At 56.3% G+C, this 10009-nt stretch overlaps 1 protein-coding gene across 2 annotated transcripts in view; it reads left to right on the top strand.

Moving 5' to 3' along the window:
• Positions 1–5716: 5716 nt before the first annotated feature.
• Positions 5717–10009, top strand: part of ESRRB (estrogen related receptor beta) — a 171724-nt gene continuing 167431 nt past the window's right edge. The window contains exon 1 of one of the 2 annotated variants that reach the window (XM_055131475.1): positions 5717–5833. The gene's annotated coding sequence lies outside the window, so the exon portion shown is untranslated. The remainder of the gene's footprint in view (positions 5834–10009) is intronic. The other variant, XM_055131478.1, reaches the window with a different exon arrangement.

The following is a 10009-nucleotide window of genomic DNA, read 5'->3' as shown; positions in this document are numbered from 1 at the left end:
ACAGACGCGGGTCCAAGTCCTGACTCTCCCCCTTCCCCGCTCTGCAACCTTGGGCCCCTCATTCCCTCCCTGTTTCCGGGGTGAAGCTGAGGAAAGATCCCCTGTAGGGGGCGGTGAGGGCAGTGTTTCGGCCAGGAGAGAGTCCCGAGCAGCGCACGCGAGGGGGGCACATGCCCGCTATTACTGCCATGTGGCAGCATGAGGCCCAAGGGTTGGGTGCAGGGGAGTGGTGGGGGGGGGTGGGGAGGAGCTAGGGGCCACCCCGAGAGATGGGGGTGGCAGCGGGAAGCTAGGAAGGCAAAAGAAGGGTGGGTGTCTGTGGGGGTCCGAGTGGGGGCGGTGGGGTGGCACTCTTGGGGTGGGGGAGGAGAGACATGGGGAGAGGAAGGCCGGGTCCCAGTGGCCTTTGGTCTCTTGACTGGGGCCCCCTGTAGGCTGGTCTCTGTTCTGGCACCTCCCTTTCCTCTGGGGTGTCGGATGCTTTGCCGCCTGACAAACGGTCTCTGCACCTACCCCCCTGCCCCCTACAGGGGTGGAGTGGAAGCACGTCCCATCCCAGGGGGTCAGCCAGTGCTTCCTCCATCCCTTCCCTGCAAGAGCCCCCAGCCTGGAGCTGGGCTCCCCGCCCTCTACCCTGCCAGGAGCCGCCACCTCCCCAGGTCCTGGTGTTTAAAGCCCAGGAACCCGCCGGGTCCCCTCTGAGCTCCTGCGTGCCCAGGAAATGATTAATGGCCCGGCCGCACCAAGGGACTGTATTTCCGTCTCTCCCCCAGCCGATAGATTGTTCCTTCCAGATAAGGCGGGTGCAGTCCTCCCTGGGCTTCGGGTCCCTGCCCACCCCTCACGGTGCTCTGTCCAGGACTCTGAAAGGGAAATGAGCTGACAAGGGAGTGGGGGCAGGGGCGGCTGTAGCTGCCGTGGCCCTTCTAAAGGGTGTAAAGTCACCTTGGTGCTCGGAGGGGGGGTGGCTAATGACTCGGGAGAAGCCCAAGGCAGCCCGGTGGTGGCACCAAGCCAGGTCATGAGCCGATGGCGGGTGGGGGATGGCAAGACCCCGCCTCCCTCTGCCCCTGTCTGTCTTTCCTGTGGTGACACTCGCGAGTCTCCGGCTCAGCCTGAGTCAAGTGCTCCTCGTCTTCAGTCTGATTCCCCGTCCAAGCAGAATTCTGTGTCCCGTCCCCCCCAATGATGGGAAGTCCCACCCTCGTTACCTGGGACCTTATTGGGAAACAGGGTCCTGGGAAACAGGGTCCTGGCAGACAATCAGCTTGAACAGAGATCAGTGGGGGGGGGGGGGGGACTGCTCCCAGTATGGCCAGGCCTGGCCAGGGCAGACTTAGCTGGGGCCGGAGGGTAGGGCACTTCCTTGCCTGCAGCTGGGTGTACACCCCGTAGGGACCCCCTCGCCCTGCCAGGAATGATCCCTGAGCAGTGATGATGTGGGCCCCCTGCAAGAAGAAAAGAAAAAAAAAAAGGAGAAACTTTCCCAAATACAAGTGCACACCCAGCAAACACACCATGTGGCCTAGAGGCAGAGCCTGGGATGCTGCCACGAGCTTGGAGGTGGGAGGGTCCCTCCGGGAAGCAGTAGAACTTGGGGCAGGTGGGCAGGAAGAGCCAGAAGGTGGGCAGGAAGAGCCAGCCCGTTTGCACCATGCTCTGGACTTCAAACTTCCAGACCTGAGAGAGAGCTGCGGCTTGAACGACTCCCGAAACTCACAGGGGGAAACTGACCCACCCCATGGGTCTGTCAGGGTCAGTGTGGCCCCAGGACCCCCCAAGCTGGCTTCTGGGGCACACAAATAGTCCCCAGATCTTCAGGACAGGAGACTCACCCCAAGATGCAGGTGGCAAGAGCAGAGGCAAAGAATGAGAATTGGGGGCTGAAGTGACAGCTCGCCTTACACACCGCCCACCCACGTTCCATCCCCAGCACCCCCTACAGCTCCCCCGAGCACTGCCAGGCCAGGAGTGCAGAGCTAGGGGGAGCCCCTGAACAGCACCAGCGGTGGCCCCCAAACAAACAAACCTAAAGGATGGGGGGGCTGGTGGGGGGCGTAAGTCAAGGAGTTCTGCAGACCGTCAGGCTATCCAGGAACCGTCCCCCCAAGCTCCCACACCGCAGTCTCCCGCCCTCTGCCCTCCGGCCAGCCTCTGCAGCCCAAAGCACAGCTGACAGCCCGAGCTTTGGGCTGGTGCTGCTGATACCACCAGGAAGAGCCGGAGAAGTGTGAGGGCGCAGGAGAGCAGGGGCCAGCCCCAGGCCTGGGCAGGTATGGGGGAGGCCATGCCCCCTGGAGCAGGATCTGCTCGCCCGGGGCCCTCCTCAGTGCCCCTTGGCTGAGTCCTTTTCTTCACAGACTTCTCAGGACACTTGGGGCGACGCCTCCAAGCAGAATTTCTTTGTTGCAGACGAGGAATCTGGAACTCGGAGACACCAAGGGTTTCACCAGTTTCCCAAGAATAAGCAGACAATGGAAGATACCACCTAGTCTCCGCCCTCATTGCTCCGTGTGTGGTGTGCGGGTGTGTGTATGTGTGTGGTGTGGTAGGGTGTGTGGGGAAGGGTCTGAGGTGTGTGTTGTGGTGGATATGTATGTGGGAGTGTGGTGTAGGGTCTGTGTAGGGTATGGGGTGGGGGGTGGGGGTGTGGGATAAGTGTGGTGAGGGTGGGGGTGGGGATATGGGGGCTGTGCATTGGGATATATGTGTAATGTGGCATGTGAGGGTATGTGTGTGTATTGTGTAGAGGGTGTGTACGTGTGTGCTGTGGGGTGTATGGAGTGGGATGGGAGGTATGTGTCGGGCAGGGTGGGTCTGGTAGATGTGCACAGACATTGTGTGTGGTGGGTAGCGTGTGGGGCTGTGTTGTGTGTAGGTGTGTGTGTGGTGTGTGTGGTAGGTGTGTACATGTATATGGTTTGTGGTGGCTATGGTGTGGGATGTTGTGTATGAGTGTGTTGTGTGTGGGCGTGTGGAGGAGTGGGGGGCATGTACATGTGTGGGTGTGGGGTGTTATGTGGAGGTGTGTGGAGGTGTGGGGTGTGTACGTGTGTGTGGAGTGTGGTGGGTATGGTGCGAGGGTATATGTGGTGCATGTGTGTGGTGGGTGTGGTAGGTGTGTACATTTGTGTACATGTGTGCACATACATGCATAGGTGCCTCCCTCTGAGAGGCCTGGGGAGGCTGGTCCCTGGAGCTAGGAAGGCAGAGGCACAGGTCTCCTGAGGCAGCACAGCAGGGGATCCCCGTGTGACAGAGGGCCCGTGTCACCCCCTGGGGGGGTGGAGAGCCAGAGCGCCCCTCCCTGGGAGGAGGCCCAGGCAGAGAGGCGCCCGTGTCCCGGCGTCTCCCTGTGCCTGGGGAGAAGAGCCCTCTGCGGCGTCTACTCGGAATGAGGGAGTCAGCTGGGGAGACGCCCCGGGCTGGCGTGAGGAGAGGAGCCCGATAGAGTGGGGGTCCTGCGAGCACCCTCTCAGGGGGGCCGGGGGCCTGCGAGCAGGAGAACTGGGGAGCCCTGCGTCCAGTGTGCTGCTCTGGGCAGATCTTACCCTCCTGCACCGTGATCTGTAGAGTGAGCCCCAAGTCCGCTCCAGTCTCCGCCTCAGGGCTCTAAAACTGGCACTTCAGGAGAGTCTGGCAGTCCAGAGGAGCACGAATGGTGAGTTACCCGGACTTCACTCGCTCGCTCACACACTCAGACTCACACTCGCTCACTCACACACTCAGACTCACACTCGCTCACTCACACACTCATACACTCGCTCACTCATACACTCATACACTCGCTCACTCACACACTCATACACTCGCTCACTCACACACTCAGACTCACACTCACTCACTAATACACTCAGACTCACACTCGCTCACTCACACACTCATACACTCGCTCACTCATACACTCAGACTCACACTCACACACTCAGACTCACACTCGCTCACTCACACTCATACTCACACTCACACACTTATACTCACACTCACCCATTCACTCACACCATACACACTCATTCGCTCACTCACACACTCATATTCACTCACACTCGCTTATTCACACCTTCATACACACTTGCTCACTCACACACTCATACTCACACTCGTTCACTCACACACTCATACTCACACTCGTTCACTCACACACTCATACTCATACTTGCTCAGTCACACACTCAGACTCACACTCACACAGTCATACTCACACTCACACATCCATACACACTCACACTCGCTTTCACTTGTTCTATAACACACGCTTATACACACTCACACTTGCTAACTCACACATCCATACACACCTGCTCACTCACACACTCATACAAACTCATACACACTCACTCTCACTCTCATATTCTCTCTCTCTCTCTCTCTCTCTCTCTCTCTCTCTCTCTCTCTCTCTCTCTCTCTCTCTCTCTCTCTCTCTCTCTCTCTCTGCCTCACCTGAGTCAGGCACCTGGAGTGTCTGAACCGAGGTGGGGGGGCGGGAGCTGGTGGGCTCTGCCCCGGGAGCTTCCGTTTCCAAGACACGCTCCTCATGGACGTGTCCTGCTCCAGCTCCTGAAAGTCGCACAGACTTTGACTCCCTCCTGGTGGTTCCTGGTGACCTGGAGACCAAAGGCGGAGATCTCCGTGAGGCAGAAACATGCCTTGCCTTTAACACTCTAGTGCCTGACGCAGGGGTGAGAGGCGGAGCTCCCGAGCGGTGGCATCTCCAGCGCGTGTGCCAGGCCAGGCGGCCAGGGCAGGGGCAGGTGCCACTGAGCAGGGGGTGTCCCCGCGCAGGACGCAGAGCGGGGCTGGGGACCCAGCCTTTCCTGTATGCCTTCCACCTTTGGGGGCTGCCTGGGAAGTCGTCACCCACAGAGCGAAGCTGCCCGCCCAGGTCGGCCCCCCTGTGCAGGAATCGGGACAGCCTGCTTCCCAGAGAGAGGGCTCAGGCCCCCCAAAGTCCTTCTAGCAACTTAGTCTTCTAGGTAACCCCAGACACCCCAGCCTGGGCAGACCCCAGGCCCCCCGCCCCAACACACACACACTCAGATCCCTCAGCCTTGGACAGGCCCCCAACCTTTCAGCCTTGGGCAGTCCTTGGATGGGGGAGGCCAGGCCTGACCCCTCGTGCTCAGACACCCCCCCAACCCTAGGACCTGTCTTAGGTGCAGGCTCTCCTGAGCTTCCCTCCCAACACCCCCCCGCCTGCCCCCTGCACAGAGTCCTGCCTCACCTGCCCCCCAGAAGCCAGTTGGACCCTTGAGCCTGAGTCCCAGGTGCCCCCATGTCCCCTTCCCTCATCTGGCAGGAGGGCTGGGAAGTCTCACAGAAGGTACTTGCTGAGAGGGTCATAACTCTCTGAGTCCACACAACAGGGCCTGGGGCTCACGCTGGAGCCTCTGCCTCATGGGGTCATGGGGTCATGACCTCAGACCCCCACAACCCCCACCTCCACCCGTCAGCTCTCTCCTGGAACCCCGAGGACCCCCACCCCCACCCGCAGTCACTGCCACTCACTCCTCGCTGTGTGTCCTTCTGGTTCCTCTCACAAGACCCTGCGCCTCGGTGCCGGGCTCCAGGGAGGCAAAACCCAGAGCGTTGTGGGTTTTGTTTTTGTTTTTGTTTTTGTTTTCTGTTTGGTTGAAGACCTGGTTATGGCTGTGAGATTTTTTTTTTTTCTGTCAGCTGCCTGTTATATCAATCACGGAGTCGGGATCTATTTATAGGTCGGGAGTACTGTGTCCTTAGTCACAAAGAGACACAGACGGGGACCGTCAGCGGTGCCAGAGCAGCCGCAAGAGCCGGCACACGGGAACACCTGAGGGGCAGCCCGGACACCCAACCTGTGAGTGACAGACCCGCCTCCCTCCTGCCCGCACCTCGGGCTCCTCCATCCACCGGCCCCCACTCTCTCCCCCTCCTCTTCCTTCTCTTGCTCCTCTGCCCTCCCCTCTCTCCTCTTTCCTTTCACTTTCTCTCTCCTCTGCCCTCTTCTCTCCCCTCCCTCCTTCTCCCTCACCCCGCCACCCCTTGCGTGCTCCTCCTGGGTCTCCGAGCTGCCAAGCACCGGGTGGGCGTGCTGTGTTCTGCAGAGTGTCCTGGGAAGGTCAGAGGGACCGGGACCCAGGACGGCTGAGTGTGGGACTCAGACGCACAGAGTCAAGAGGCTCCTTGCTCTTTTTGTTGTTTTTGCTAAGAAAAACTCATCGGATCTGTCTCCCAGCAGGAAAACTTTGATTAGCTGCCGCCTCAGCCTTGGGTAGAGCAGAGAGAGGGTTGCATGCAGCGCGGGAGAAAGTTCCCCGGTTCGCTCAGGCCAGGTGATGGGAGCTCCCCTGGCGGATCTGGGTGCTGCTGGGCTCAGCGGGAACCCTGCGGGTTCAGACCGCTTTGCGTTTCTGGAGAGCAGGAGGAGAGATTGGGTTGGCCTGCCGGCTCTCTCCTTGGGGTGTTCTGGCCCTTGTGCAAAGGACCAGACTAGGCGTGCAGTGTGAATGTGCAGAGTGGGAGGCCCGTGGCCTGCCTTCTCCCAGCGGGAAACTTCCCATCAAGCTTCTCCCTGAAGCCAGGCTGATTTCCAGCCACCCAGACACAGGCTGGGTACATCAGTGGACTCCCGGGCCACCCACCCTGAGCCCCCTGGTGGTACTCGGGGACTCTCTTCCTGGATAATGCACGCACTGTAGCTCTGTTGTCCCGTTGCTCATCGATTTGCTAGAGCAGGCACCAGTAACGTCTCCATCGTGAGACTTGTTACTGTTTTTGGCATATCGAATACACTACGGGTAGCTTGCCAGGCTCTGCCATGCAGGCGGGATACTCTTGGTAGCTTATTGGGCTCTCCAAGAGGGATGAAGGAATCGAACCCAGGTCGGCCGTGAGCAAGGCAAACGCCCTACCTGCTGTGCACATATCCAGTCCAATGCACGGCATCAGCTAAAAGTTAATTGCCCTTTGCTTTGCATTATATATAAATCTTCCTAAATTTAGGAAGGAAACATGGTGGTGATATTTAGCTTATATTATATTCCGGTGTTACTCTATTTCTTTCTTAAAAGTCTAATAGTCCTGAGTTTTATTTTATGATGGCCATGGTCCATGTATACTGCAGATCTACTTCTTGGTTTGTTTGGGAAGACAGGACCCTATCCGAGATGTAATCCTTCCAATAAGTTAATAGCAAAGCAGATGGGTCTGGATTATATTTTTTATTATTATTAAAAACAAAGGTGTTTTGTCAGTATTTCTAACTTGAAGTAAGTTCATTAGTCTGGATACACAAGTATGTGTAGAGGCCGTTTAGTTGCCTTTTCATTTTGACCTTTCTGAAACCTGGATGGGGCCTCTCGTGGTTCTTTCTTGTCCCTTGTGTTTCATTTAGAATTACGAATGACTCTTAGACATCCATGTGTTATTTTGGAGTAGAGAATGGAGATCAGGAAGGCATAAGAATGTAGAAGATAAACTTTGCCCGTTGCTGAAAGTAAGATTGCATTCATGGGTGAAGAAATTCAGAATAAATCAGCAGCCTGGTATAAAAAGGGAGTGTTAAAGCCTCATCTAGACAGTAAAGTGGGGAAAGTAGAGGGGCTGCAGCGATAGCACAGTGGGCGTTTGCCTTGCACGCGGCCGACCCAGGTTCTATTCCCAGCATCCCACAGGGTCCCCCGAGCACCGCCAGGAGTGATTCCTGAATGCAAAGCCAGGAGTAACCCCTGAGCATTGCCGGGTGTGACCCCCACGCTCACAAAAAAGCAAAAAAAAATTTTTTTTAAAGGGAAAAAGTGGGGAAAGTAGAGAAAAAAACTGATGCTCAGGGATTGAGCACATCAGATATGCAGCGTTACTCCTTTCTGGGTTCCAAGAACTCTATTTGGATCAATATCCAACTCGGGGCTTCCCACAATAGCACAGGAGTCGGCCGAGGGTGGGTTATTGTTAATTAACGCTCAAGTGGATTCGGTGATTGAGACGTTGCATTCGAAACTCTCAGCAGTCAGCTGTTTGCAAAACGGAACTTGGAGCCTGGGACTTTCAGATCTCACCGGCTTCTTAGAGAAAAACGTGACCTGTGTTCACCTTTTCACACGAGAGCTCATCCCTGCTGGCCTGATGAAGTGCAGGGGGAGACAGCTGGCCTTTCTGAGCCACCCTGCATTCTCGTTAGCATTAAGGGAGAGAGAACGCGTGTGAGGGTCCCTCAGGCCAGAACAGCCCTTCCTGTGGCGGTGGATGCTTTCCTGTGGGGCCGGCCCTTGGTGGCAGGGAGGGCCTGGCTTTCATCCTCAGGTCCTGGATGTGATTTCCCAGCCTTAGACGCTTGCAGCTGGGGGCCGACTTTGCACCAGGTCTTCTCTGGTTACTGACTCGCTGCTTCAATAATGATGAATTTTGTGTGGATCGAGCTTCTGTCAAAATCATTCCCCTATTCCCCCAATGGATCCCTTGGTCGCAGCCAGTCCTGGGTTCTCTGACCCCACACCTACCGCTCCTGGTTGTGGATTTTGCCCGATGTAAGGGCATAGTTGCCTGCATGGGGGTTTGTACACGGGTCTGATGTGTATCCTGGCCCTCTGGCCAGCACACAGCAACCAAGCCTGATTTCCCATTACATTGGACAGGGGAGACGGCCAGGAATGGGTGCTTTGAATGATCTCGGTATAGCACCATCAGTTTCAAGGAAGAAGAAATCTCACAAACAGCTGAAAAGTGCTCTGCTAATTCAAACACTTTTACATAACTGAGCTCCTTCCACATATCTTGTAAATAATAACGGCAGCTTAGAAGCAAAGTGCATTCACTGCTCTCTCTCTCTCTCTCTCTCTCTCTCTCTCCCCCTCTTCTCTCTCTCCCCTCTCTTATTTCTCTCCCTTCTCTTTTCTCTCTCTCTCTCTCTCTCTGCATCACTCCACTTACAGGGTTATCTGTCCATCTCCTTCTTATCTCTATTTTTACATTTCATTATCTTTCCTTCTCTCCCTCCCTCCTCCCTCCCCTCCCCTTGTCGCCTTCCCTGAAAACACATTTCTATCTGGCACAGAAAATAAACTCAGATTGTGGGTAGTTATGTTAATCTAATTCAATCCTCAGCGGGTTAAGAGTGAAATTCTAATAGTGGAGCTGTTGAGGGCTTTTTTGTTAATGGCTTGGGGATTACATTGAGTTAAAGGCTCATTTCCTAATCAAACAGAGAGGGAGAGAGTGACTTCGAATATTTATGAGTCTCCCAGTGAGAGTTTAAACATTCAACTCCAAAAGCAGGGTTTCTGCTGGAGGAAAGAGTTAAAACCCCTTAGGGCTGAGAGAGAGAGAGAGAGAGAGAGAGAGAGAGAGAGAGAGAGAGAGAGAGAGAGAATTAGCAGTTAAGCCATCAGCATTTTTAGGCTGTACAGCTTCAGAAAGGTGGGGTAGCTGGGGGGGGCAGAGGGTGGGGGTGAGAGGGGTTATTTCAGAAACTGGCCGTTGCTCCACAGCCATCACCCGCTGATGTATTCAGAGCTGAGTTCCACCCTACAGATGGGGCCTGGGGGTGCCCTTCGCCTTCAGCTACCCAAATCAGTTCTCCTCCTGGAGTCAGAGGTGAGGTGTGGAAACAGGGCAGGGGATTTACAGCAGCGGGAGAGTTGGAGGGACCCACCACAGTCCCCTAACTCTCCTCCCCTCCCCCAGCCCATCAAGACCTCTGTGACCATCCCTGCCCCCCCCCCTGCCAGAGCGAATCCTGAGATAGAGCAGTAACACAGCGGGGAGGGTGCTGGCCTGGATGCAGCCGACCTGGGGACCTGGGCTCGTCCTATACCCTGAGCACTGCCTGCTTTGGTCCGAAAACCAAATACAGGAAAACAAAACATACTCCATGCTCATCTCCCCGTGCCCCTGAGGTGGGTGGGTGATGAGCCCCTGGGTTCCGAGTCGCCCTGCTCTGGGGTGCTCTGCTCAGTGAGACCTCCCAGGGTCCTGTGTCCGAGCCAGCAGGTGCCCAGCCAGGGAGGACAAGAGGCACCCTCTCCAAGGTCAAGCA

The sequence above is a fragment of the Sorex araneus genome, chromosome 3 (genome assembly GCF_027595985.1).
Source record: "Sorex araneus isolate mSorAra2 chromosome 3, mSorAra2.pri, whole genome shotgun sequence".
Lineage (NCBI taxonomy): Eukaryota > Metazoa > Chordata > Mammalia > Eulipotyphla > Soricidae > Sorex > Sorex araneus.
The sequence above is the reverse complement of the archived record's forward strand: the minus strand, read 5'-3'. Positions and strand labels throughout refer to the sequence as shown.